This window comes from Lissotriton vulgaris, chromosome 6, assembly GCF_964263255.1.
Source record: "Lissotriton vulgaris chromosome 6, aLisVul1.2, whole genome shotgun sequence".
Classification (NCBI taxonomy): Eukaryota; Metazoa; Chordata; class Amphibia; order Caudata; family Salamandridae; genus Lissotriton; species Lissotriton vulgaris.
This window is the reverse complement of record NC_141694.1, coordinates 746,149,873-746,161,969: the sequence shown is the minus strand read 5'-3', so window position 1 is coordinate 746,161,969 and position 12,097 is coordinate 746,149,873.

Genomic DNA, 12,097 nt, shown 5'->3' with positions numbered 1-12,097 from the left:
ATACTTTCTCAGTGGATGCAAAACACAAAAACGTTTCTGTATCCTTTGAAGTTTCTCATGCAAATGCTCTTTCTGTTGGAAAATCCACAGGAGAATGAGTACTCTCAAAAATACACACCCGCCGGAGATTTCAAAGAGTATGGAATAGGATAGTTGTACATTCCAGAAATGTTAAAAATTTACTGAAAACTTAGGTGAACATTTACATCAGTAGAATTTTTACTTTTTCTACAAGTACCTTGTAAATAGGACTGTTAGAGGAAGATTTTCAAAAAAGTCAGACAACGCAGCGCAGCAACCAAAAATGCTGCATTGTGTTACATCACAGGGAGGGAGCAGGAGAGCACTATATCTACAGAGATATGGCTCTCTCCTCTTCTCCCCTCTCCCTAGCACTGATGCGGATTTTAGTTGCCGTACGGCAGGCACACACCTTAGTGTAATAACTCTAAGGTGCGTGTCTGAGTCTAGTATAGATTATGCTAAGGAAGGGTACCCTTCCTATAGAAAATACTATGCCTAGACAAGTTCAAACTGTTTCCCACATTGTATGCGTGCTGCACAGTGCATGGAAAGTAGAAAAAGAAAGGAGAAATGAAACATTTATCTTCTTAACGCTTCCTTTCAGATGACGTTAACCTTTGGCACTACACCCTCTCTGCAATTGTTTGTAGATATGGTTTTGCGTCAAAAGGTATAGGGGTTGCATGGGAACACCCACCTACCACCCATGTAATACCCACTTGGAGTTAAGTAATGCAAAGCAATGCTTTGTGCTGCTTTGCGTTACTTGTAGGGTCCTTTTCAACGCAAAACAAGTTTTGCACTGGAATGTAAATTGGTAAAAAACATTTTGTGCTGGATAGTGTGACTTTTGTGACCCTAATCCAGCGCAAAATGTTTGATAATCTACCTCTTAGAGATTACTAGCTGTGATATCTAGCCAAGAAGAAATATTTTGCCTGAGGATGAATATCGATAGCCCAACCCATGTTAGCACATTGTGCTAGTGATATATGGGTTAGTGAGGAAGAAACGCCCAAGATTCTGGTGATTGGCATGGCACAGTGATGTATCAAAAATTCTATAATGGGGCCATACTCACCAATAGCCCATAAACCTCATATACAAGTAACAAGTCAGTCGGAATTGGAGAAGGTTCAATGGTTTATTTTGCAAAATAAGCCCTACGTAGGGGAGTCTCAGTCTACACGACCCTCGGAGGTGCGCAGAGAAGACAGACGGCTACATATATAAGTTTCACACACAGTATGATGATATCACCTAACATGGAAAAGTACTACTTGTCAGAGAGCCAGCAGGAAGACCCATATAAGGCACAATAGATTGCTAGTAGCAGAGCCTAAGCGATTCCGGGGGCAGGTCAGTAAGGTGCCCCCCTTTCTATCTGGAAACGGAGATTGACAGTAAGGGGGCCTGCTTGAATGTGCGCATCCTACAAGAAGAGCAGATGTGACCTTGGGTTTTCTCTGAGCTACAAACTAATGATCTATGTTCAGCCTGGGCTACCATCTATTTGTTTCTACACAGGGGTACATCACGTGTTTTCCCAGAGGATTAGGTGAACACGGGGAAACGAAACTAAGATGGCGGTGGTTATACCAATAGGCCCGATCGTGCAAAATTAATATCTTCCACGACTATGTCTGGGGTTACCTACAATACTACAATAATATGATTATATTGGATACATTAGGCCAACACCACCTATATCAAATTTATATCTCATCAGACCGCCCTTTTGGCGTGATGTAGCCAATATTGTTTTTGTTTTTGTCGTTCCTTAGTGCCTGTTTAGTATTTTTCTGATCGTATTAGCGTTTTCCTTCCTGTTTGCCCCCTGGTGTAACTCTGTTATTGTTTTCATTGTTTTTGTTTTTGTCGTTCCTTAGTGCCTGTTTAGTATTTTTCCGATCGTATTAGCGTTTTCCTTCCTGTTTGCCCCCTGGTGTAACTCTGTTATTGTTTTCATTGTTTTCGTTTTTGTCATTCCTTAGTGCCTGTTTAGTATTTTTCCGATCGTATTAGCGTTTTCCTTCCTGTTTGCCCCTTGTCTCGCCGCCCTTCGCATTGTTTTCGTTTTTGTCATTCCTTAGTGCCTGTTTAGTATTTTTCCGATCGTATTAGCGTTTTCCTTCCTGTTTGCCCCTTGTCTCGCCGCCCTTCGTACTCCCTCCCTGCTTCCCGCCACCGCCGCTAACCCCGCCCCTTTTTCCCTTCTGTACCCTCCCCTCTCCCGCCTCCCAGCTGCTCCGCCCCAGCGCACTTCGCCATATATGGTGACCGTGCGAACGCGCAGCGGTCACGCGCAGCGGGCGCGCCGATTGTGCGCCGAAGGCGCGCCAAAGGTAAGCCCGTCTACGCCCGTCCGCGCCTGGACCGCGCCCAGTGCCAGGACCCCTGGCCCTCGAGGACCCCGACCGACCCGCCTGACGTACACCGCCGCCACCCTCATCGCACTCAACACCGGCCGAGTCCCGGGATGCTACCGAGCCACCCCACAATGCGTCCACGGACCCTTCAGCTGCAACGCCTGCAAGTTCACCTGCATCCGGACCTGCCCGACACCAGCACCTGCCAAGCCGAACACCAGCAGCAACCACCTCAAGTGCATCCTGCTCAACACCCGCTCCGTCCACAGACACGCCATCGAACTCTGGAACCTCCTAGACGCCACAGCCCCTGACGTTGCCTTCATCACGGAGACCTGGATGAACGCCTCCTCAGCGCCCGTCATCGCCATCGCCATCCCAGAAGGCTACAAGATCACCCGGAGGGACCGCAACGCCAACCAGGTGGGAGGAGGCATCGCCATCATCCACAGGAACACCATCCGCATCACGACCAGCACCGACAACACCCCACCCTCCGCCGAACACCTACATTTCCAGATCCACACCGACCCGAAGACCACCCTCAGAGGCACCCTGATCTACCGACCTCCGGGACCACGCACTCAATTCAGCGAGGACATCGCTGACTTCGTCAGCCCGCACGCCCTCCCCTCCGCTGACTACATCCTCCTGGGAGACTTCAACTTCCACCTGGAGAACAACAACGACTGCAATACCAGCACCCTGCTCGACAACCTCGCCAACCTTGGACTCAAGCAGCTGGTGTCCACCCCCACCCACCTCGCCGGACACACACTCGACGCCGTCTTCTCATCCAGCAAAGACATCGCCTTCAGCCACGCCACAGAACTCCACTGGACGGACCACAGATGCATCCACTTCACCTTCAAAAGAACGACGACCCACCACCACCAGCAACAGGCTGCCCGAAGAAGCTGGAACAAGATCACAGCCGACCAGCTCACCGCCTCCCTGAGCCAGCACCCTCCGACCAGCTCAGTGAACCCCAGCCAGGCCGCCGATAACCTCTCGAAGTGGATCAGCAAATGCGCAGACAAACTCGCCCCTCTGAGGATCCCGCCCAGCAGACCCGGCAGTAAGAGAGCCCCATGGTTCACCGACGAACTCAAGAGCTCCAAGAAGAACTGCCGAGCCCTTGAGAAAGCCTGAAGAAAGGAGCCCACGCCGGACAACAGGACCACCCTCAAGCTCGCCACCCGGAAACACCACCAACTGATCCGCACCGCCAAGAAAACGGCTTTCAAGAACCGACTGGACAACAACGCACACAACTGCAAGGAACTCTTCAACATCGTGAAAGAGCTCTCCAACCCCAACGCCGGAAACAATGACATCACCCCATCGCAAGACCTCTGCAACTCCCTCGCCTCCTACTTCCACAACAAGATCGCGGACATACACAACAGCTTCAGCACTCAACCGGCGCACGCCACGACCGCAGCAAAGCCGCCCACCACCACCCTCCGCGCCTGGACCCCGGTCAACACCGAAGACACCGTCCGCATGATGAACTCCGTCCACTCCGGATCTCCGACCGACCCCTGCCCTCACCACGTCTTCAACAAAGCCGACGCTGTCATCGCACCCCACCTGCGGGACATTATCAACACCTCATTCGACACCGCCACCTTCCCCGAGAGCTGGAAGCACGCCGAACTCAGCGCTCTACTCAAGAAACCTACAGCAGACCCCACCGAACTCAAGAATTACCGCCCCATCTCTCTACTCCCGTTTCCAGCCAAAGTCATCGAGAAGACCGTCAACAAACAGCTGGCCGCCTTCCTCGAGACGAATGGATCCCTCGACCCATTGCAGTCCGGATTCCGTGCCAACCACAGCACCGAGACCGCCCTCATCGCCGCCACCGACGACATCCGAGCCCTGATGGACAACGGAGAAACAGCGGCCCTCATCCTCCTAGACCTCTCCGCGGCTTTCTACGCGGTCTGCCACCGCACCCTAGTGCAGCGCCTCAGCAACGTCGGAATCCAGGAGAAGGCGCTGGAATGGATCGTCTCCTTCCTTGACGGAAGAACACAGAGAGTCCGCCTACCACCGTACAAGTCAGAGGCCACCGAAGTCATCTGCGGCGTCCCTCAAGGATCCTCGCTGAGCCCTACTCTCTTCAACGTCTACATGAGCCCCCTCGCAGCCATCGCACGCCAACACAACCTCAACATAATCTCCTACGCCGACGACACCCAGCTGATCCTCTCCCTGACCAACGACCCCGCCACCGCCAGAGCCAACCTGCACGAAGGGATGAAAGAGGTAGCCGAGTGGATGACGACGAGCCGCCTGAAACTGAACTCAGACAAGACGGAGGTCCTCATCCTGGGCTCCTCGCCCTCCGCCTGGGACGACTCCTGGTGGCCCCCCGCCCTGGGCACCGCACCCAAACCGACGAACCACGCACGCAACCTGGGCTTCATCCTGGACTCCTCCCTCTCCATGACCAGGCAAGTCAACGCCGTCTCCTCGTCGTGCTTCAACATCCTGCGCATGCTTCGGAAGATCTTCTGGTGGATCCCCACGGAGACCAGGAAGACCGTCACCCAGGCCCTCGTCACCAGCCGACTGGACTACGGCAACGCACTCTACGCCGGAACCACCGCCAAGATCCAGAAGAGACTCCAGCGCATCCAGAACGCCTCAGCCGGACTCATCCTCGACATCCCACGACACAGCCACATCTCCGGACACCTTAGAGACCTGCACTGGCTCCCGGTCAACAAGAGAATCACCTTCCGTCTCCTTACCCACGCACACAAAGCTCTCCACGATCAAGGCCCGAGCTACCTCAACAAACGCATCAACTTCTACGCTCCCAAACGCCACCTCCGATCTGCCAGCCACGCCCTCGCCGCCATCCCACGCATCCGTAGAACCACTACAGGAGGAAGGTCCTTCTCCTACCTGGCCGCCAAGACCTGGAACTCCCTCCCGGCCGACCTGCGCCTGACCCAAGACCACCTCTCCTTCAGGAAGAAGCTCAAGACCTGGCTGTTCGAGCAGTAGCGGCAACCCCCCCCCCCCCAAGCGCCTTGAGACCCTACGGGTAGGTAGTGCGCTCTATAAAATGTCTGTGATTGATTGATTGATTGATTGATTGATTGAATATAAGTTACCTAATCCAAGAATACACCTTCATCAATTTGCATTAGGTCCGAGACCTCCTTCTGGGTCATCTGTTTGTCAACCTTGACCTGCCAGGAAATAGTCAAAGCTGAAGTCAGTCTAGCAGCACAAAGGGAACAGCAAGCTGGTCCACAATGGAGATACAGACAGCAGATAAATACGATGCCAAAAGCTCCAGCAAGGATCATAAAGGTCTTCCAACCCCAAGTGGACATAAGGCCCCAGAACCAACCAGTAAGGGACCAAGTACCGGTGTCGACATGCACCTCGGCAGCTAACCGATGCAATTTCTGAATGGCCAGGTGTATAGTGGGAGCAGAATCTGGTATGTAAACACAGCAAGAGCTGCCGATCACGCGGCATGCTCCACCTCTATCTGCTAGGATGACGTCAAGAACCATCTGGTTCTGAAGCAAAACAAGCCTTGTTGCCTGGAGCTCAACGGTGAGGTTTGTCAAGATCCCGGTAGTGGTCTGAACTACATTCTCTACTACTCTAGCCAGACGTCTAACATCTCGGCTAGTAAATATTGGACCCCATATAGGAAAGAGACCCTTTGCTATGTCTACAAACTGTTACAATGCGGTATCTGTCTGATCTGTATCTTCGGTGTTGAAACTTTGAATACTCCTATTTGAGTCTAACTCTCTCCTAACTAGTTGGTGTATTTTATGGTAGTTGGAGGGAGCTATGTAAACCGGGGGGTAGAGAAAAGAAAGGTAACATCTTCCTGCCCAACCTCGTGGAAGCCAGGTGTAAGCATTTTCACCACACACAAAATATACATTAGGCAGAGTTATCAGAGGCGGGGTGCTATTGGTGTGCAATGTATAAGTATAGTTACATCTACTATTTCCTACTCTAACATGACCCTGCCCCTGAATACAGAAAGAAGAGGTACTATTCATGATAGGAACCGGCATAGCTTTGTCATCAATGACATTCTGTTCTTGAAAATGCTGAAAATACAAAGTAGAACTAAACTGTTCAAAATCCTGCATTTCTTCTTTTAACCAGGTGACATTTTCATGGTCAGTGTATACATTCATACATGCATTTGGGTCTAAAGATCCTTCACCCTCATTTCCTAATTCATCAAAACCTTGGTGTTCTTCGATATATTTCAGAATCGCTTCATAGTCCTTTTCTGTATATTTTTTAGGCTCATCTATATAATGTAAATACATAAGGGATAATAACTGAAACCAGGCTTCACAACTAGCTAAATGTGATAAGGGCAGTGAAATGAATAAATCATGTTGGTGCATTACAGATGGAAGTAGACCACAAACCCAACAATTAGTCTTATTAGTGGTACTGTGGGTCTGATGCAACACTTCAATAAAAACAATCTTTGCATATGTTTCTCGATGTCTCTCCTTATGAGCAAGGAATAGAAAAAGTGCTCAGTTGGAGCTGGGGTGGTTCCTAACATTTTGTGCATGGGGTATTGAAATTCTAAGTACACAAACACACTCATCATAACGATAAAATTCCCAATAATGAATGCAACGAAGACCACCTTCACTCTGGTAGGCCATCCAGAAAACATTGGCACATTCTCAAAATAGCGTCGAGGGGCAAGGGGTCGTTCATCTTCCATGGCAAATCGGGCAAAAGGTTACATCCTCTCTAAAAGTCCAAAACTAAACTCGGGTTATATAAAAACGCGCGCACTACCAGAAGGTTCTTCTTCCCTCTAAGGGATCTTCTCCATGTGTCCGTTAGAGCCTCACAGGTAGACTCCTATCGTTCATCAAAAGAGAACCAAAATGAATTTCCAGTGGTGCAACTGCGGCCCTTAAAACAGTCTTTCTTTCTGAACAGAGCCACAAATAAAGTTACAAGCTCTCAACTCGTTCAGTCCAGTGTCTCGCTCAGTACCTCAGAAAACTAATTGCAACTCCTCAAGTCTTTCTCTAACTCCTATCATCCGAAGCTGAGGTACTGCGTTGTTTTCGGGGCCGCAAGTTGTATCTGAGGTGGCCTGGTTGTTCCTGGTCTTGAAATAACCCAACAGCAGGAGCATTTGATGCAACAAGATCGTGAGATGTTTCAGAAACAACAGCTTCCTCTTGTACAGCTGTCATGCTCTCGTGTGATGGCAACACTTCACTCTGTTGCCCTACTTCACGGGCATCGGAAAACGGTACAAAGCTCGGCCTCCTCTCTCCTTACTGTGTTAGAACTCCTTCTCGGTTCTGCTGATCAAAAGGAAGAAGAAGGAGAAGTCGCTTCAGGTTGGAAACATGTATCCAACGCTTCTTCCGCTCCACCATAACTGCTGTTCTGGTGACCAGTAGAATCTGATAGGGTTTGCTCCACCTCGGCTCCAAACTTGATTTCCACTGGTAGTTCCGCACCAAGACCCACTGTCCCAGTTCCAGGCGATGTCCAGGACTTTGTGGCAGTGGCTGCAGCGTAGCAGATACCTATTGGTACGCAAATCTTTAGTCAAAGCGTACAGATAATCTGTCATCAGAAGGTAATCAATGTCTCGAAAAGATCGGGGTCTCAGGACTTCCCACACATTTGCAGGTCTCCCAAAAACAACTTCATAAGGAGACAATCCTGCTCGCGAGTGAGGTGTGACTCTTAGTGACATTAGGGCCAGAGGGAGTGTGTCAGGCCAGCTGAGACCCGTAGTTTCACAGATCTTGGCCATTTTCAGTTTCAATGTGCCATTGTACTTTTCAACTAAGCCTGCAGATTGGGGATGTCGAGCAGCATGAAATGTTTGTGTAATCTGCAGTCCTATACAGATATTTTGCACAAGTTGTGCATTAAAATGTGCCCCGTTGTCCGACCAAATGACCCGGGGTAAACAGAATCTGGGCAAGTATTCTTTAATAAGGTCTTCAGCAGTGGCAATAGCAGTGTTCTGTTTGGTGGGGTAGGCTTCGACCCATTTACTAAAAGCGCATACCACCACCAATACGTATTTCAAATTATTCACTCTGTCAAGCTGGATATAATCTATCTGTATCACTTCAAAGGGTAAGGTAGGTGGGGCAAAGTTTCCACTCAGGACCGAATCTTATGCCCTAGGGTTATGTTGTAAACATACCATACAATATTTCACTACATGAACTGCAGTTTTGGGGATGTTTGGGCTGTTCTATACTGGGCCTAGTACAGCACAAATACCTTTTGCGCCAATATGGGCGGGGCCATGGGCCATCACTACTACTGCATAAGCCAAAGCACTAGGTAATAACCATCGCTGTTTTTCAGTTAAATCAATCAAACTATCCAACACCTTCCCTACTATCCACGGGGACTGGAGTTGGAATAGTAAATTAAACTATTCACAGTCCAGCACCCCCCAACGCAAGTCGTTGTAATGACTTGAGTTGAAAAACCTGCGAAGTAAAGGCATGCGTGGTAAAAGCATGCGTTGTAACAACGTACATCCTGTACTTCACACCTAAAGGCAATGGAAGGTAAACAAAGGCACACAGCTTATCACTTACCCAGGTACGTAAGAAATGCATGCTTTTGACTTTTTTCAGTCCCTATACATAAGAGATATGCATGCACTGTAAGAATGCCAAATGTGTAGGTCTGTCCCTTTATTTATACAATTAACAATTTAAATACCGCTGTTTTATTTTATTTCTTTTATAGCGCTACTGAGCCCAATGCAGAGTGTCAGAGCACATTACATCACAAAAACACTTGACAATAAATCATATGTGTGTAAACCAATGTTCTGGAAGTGTTGCATAAGACAGCAGTGGCGGCTCCTCCGCTAAGACGGAGGAGCGTCACCCTACTGCTTCAGCTGCAAGCTAAATACAAAAAATTAAATTATAATAATGTTTGTTACTATCATTTTGTTTTTTGCATTCAGCTCGCAGTTAAAGAAGGGTGGGCGGGGCTTGGCTCCCCGTGCGTCACGGGGAAGGAGTGGTGGCAGCATTTAAAGTGCGCATGACGCTTTGGCTGGCCACCGCATCATGCGCACTTTGCATTTTCTCCACTCAGGCTGTTTTATAGCCTGAGCAGAGAACATGCAAAGTCTGCCAGTACCTGTCTAAGTGCCAAATCACGGCATTCAGATTAATCACAACGCTGCTAAGGCAGCGTTGTGTTTGGCCTGGGGATTCTGGAACGATGTGTGCTTCCTGCCTGCAGAGAGGAGGACGGAGAAAGAAGAGGCGGGGTTCGGAGGTTAAAAGTTAAATAATTTTTAAAATGCATTTCCCCCTTCCTCCTTCCATCCCCCTGCCTCACCACCCCTGGTCGGTAGAAGCCGCTAGTGTAAGAGAATGAGGGTTACAAGGTATTGGAGCCACATGTCCTTTATAGAGTGTTATATTAGAAGGATTACAATTTCTGAACTGCAAGTAATGAAAGGAACTTGTGTTAAAAGCAGTAACCCACTTAACCATTTATATAATAGAAAAAAACGGTCATCTGCGTGTTACATAATGTGCTTGGTAGGAGACATTAACCCTCTATGCTACTTTGATTCAAAACTGGGACTAGACAAAATACAGATCTTTCCAGCAAATATGTTATCCTTATTATTATTCCCTGAGACCTAGCTGGCACATAAAGATCTCTGCAGCATGTGCCATAACCACATAGATATTTTGAAATGCAGACTTTGCAACCAATTAAGCAGAACAAATGTAATGCCATGTTTCTCCTTGTTGCCAATTTCTTTGTGGCAGGGTTTTAAAAATAAATGTATAAGTTGAGGCCAAGATTTTGCATTGTGGTTGTGTCACTTTTTTGGCACAACCCTGATGCAAAATCTCACTTGTTATTGTAACTGCTCAAAAGCTCTCATGATAGACCCTGCTAAATATTTTGTGAAGTCTTAAGATCTGATGTCACGTCATGTGATGTCACATCCTCTGAGGTCATGGGTTGTAATGTCATTTCCTGTGCTGGCACGTGCGATGTCACATGCTGTGATATCATGCACTGTGATGTCATGCGTGATGATGTCACTTGCATACTGCCTAACTTGGTTAGTCCCCCACTTCTTTATTAGGACTTGGCCCCTGCAGATAGGAAAGGCTTCAGGGCAGAACTAATACAAGAAAGGGATAAAAACAAACTAGTCAATAGCAGGGAACAGACAAAAGAACCATACCTTCATGAGTAAGGGGCTCTCCCAAAGCACACTCTATGTAGTTCTGTATGAAATGCGAAGCTGTCTGGAGTAGATCACAAAAATGCCAATCGAATTCTATCCACACTCCAATCCGGGTCGTCCTGTACTTCGAAAATGCAAGCACTGTCCCCTCAAAACAGAGTGAAGCTCCAGTTGTTCAGTTTTATACTGGAGCAATACACAGTATATCCAGTGGCATAACAAGGGGATGGTGGGGGTGGCAGTCCACCCTGGGCTGCATGAGTTTTAGGGAGCCGGCCTCCCCCGCTCTAACTTGCAGCTGGCACATGAATTACCAACACCCCCCCAAAATCCCCAATACACCGTTCTTACAAACGGCCACCAGGGGACGGCCGCCGCAGGGACTGCCTCCTTCAGCAAAATGTCTAGCTATGCCATTGAGTATGTCTTTCCTCTTTCTTCCTTTTCAGAACTTTTATCACTCCATCCAGAGATAGCTAAAACATGCCTTCTGCTCCATCCTCCTGCTTCCAGTTTGGCCACCCTTGACTTAAAATTTCACTACACTTAATAATGTACATTAAATAAAGAATTACTTTTATAACTTGCTTGTATTTCTTGTCTGGACTATCAAGATACCTCTATGGGTGTATTTCTTTGTGCCAAGAGAGAAAGCATGCTGCATTTTCAGATGGGGCCTAGGTAGGTGGCTGAGGCTGAAAGAAGGCCCTCTTTGTTTCCAAACCCGGGTCTTAGTTCCTAATTATCCTGCAGCCTAAAGCAAAGTGCCAGGGTAACCAGAGATGGCCATTGCTGCTCTACTCAGTAGTAAGTTCTTATCCTTCTTTGACGTGTTAGCTGTGGGTTCTTTACTTATTACACAACCTCAAATTTTTAGGTTCTCACACTCAAAGCATCATTTCAGAATTTGCACAAACAAAAATATGAATAATAATATGGTGGGAGTAGGGGTTGCAAAGAAAGGGGCATATTATTCATAGCCTTGTGTTGTTTTGGGCTACGCAACAGGGAGCAAAAGCGATGCAACCCGTAACTTTGTTTTATCAAGGCACGCAAGGTCAATTCAATTCAATTCAATTCACCCTGATAGCCTTGAGTGGCTTGATAAATCCAGAGTAACATAACGCAGCGCGAATCCCTGTGAGGCGTTCCATGAGTGGAGCCTCTGTTTCCCACGCATCCACCCATGGATTCTGAATTACTCCCACATTTACAAATACTTGTAGACATGGGAATGCATCAAAATGCAACGCCTTCCCAGGGTAGGTGTAGCGAGGAGCAATATCTTTATTTCTCCTCATTATTTCTTCTTTCTATATGCCCTGCATTACACAGAGAAAGAGTAAAAAGCATCAGGTGATTATTTATGTCACTTCCTGCAAAAAAACAATCCTACTTACAAGGGCTGCATGCATTGAAGCTAGGCAGCACATTGTGTGCCAGCACTGAGAAA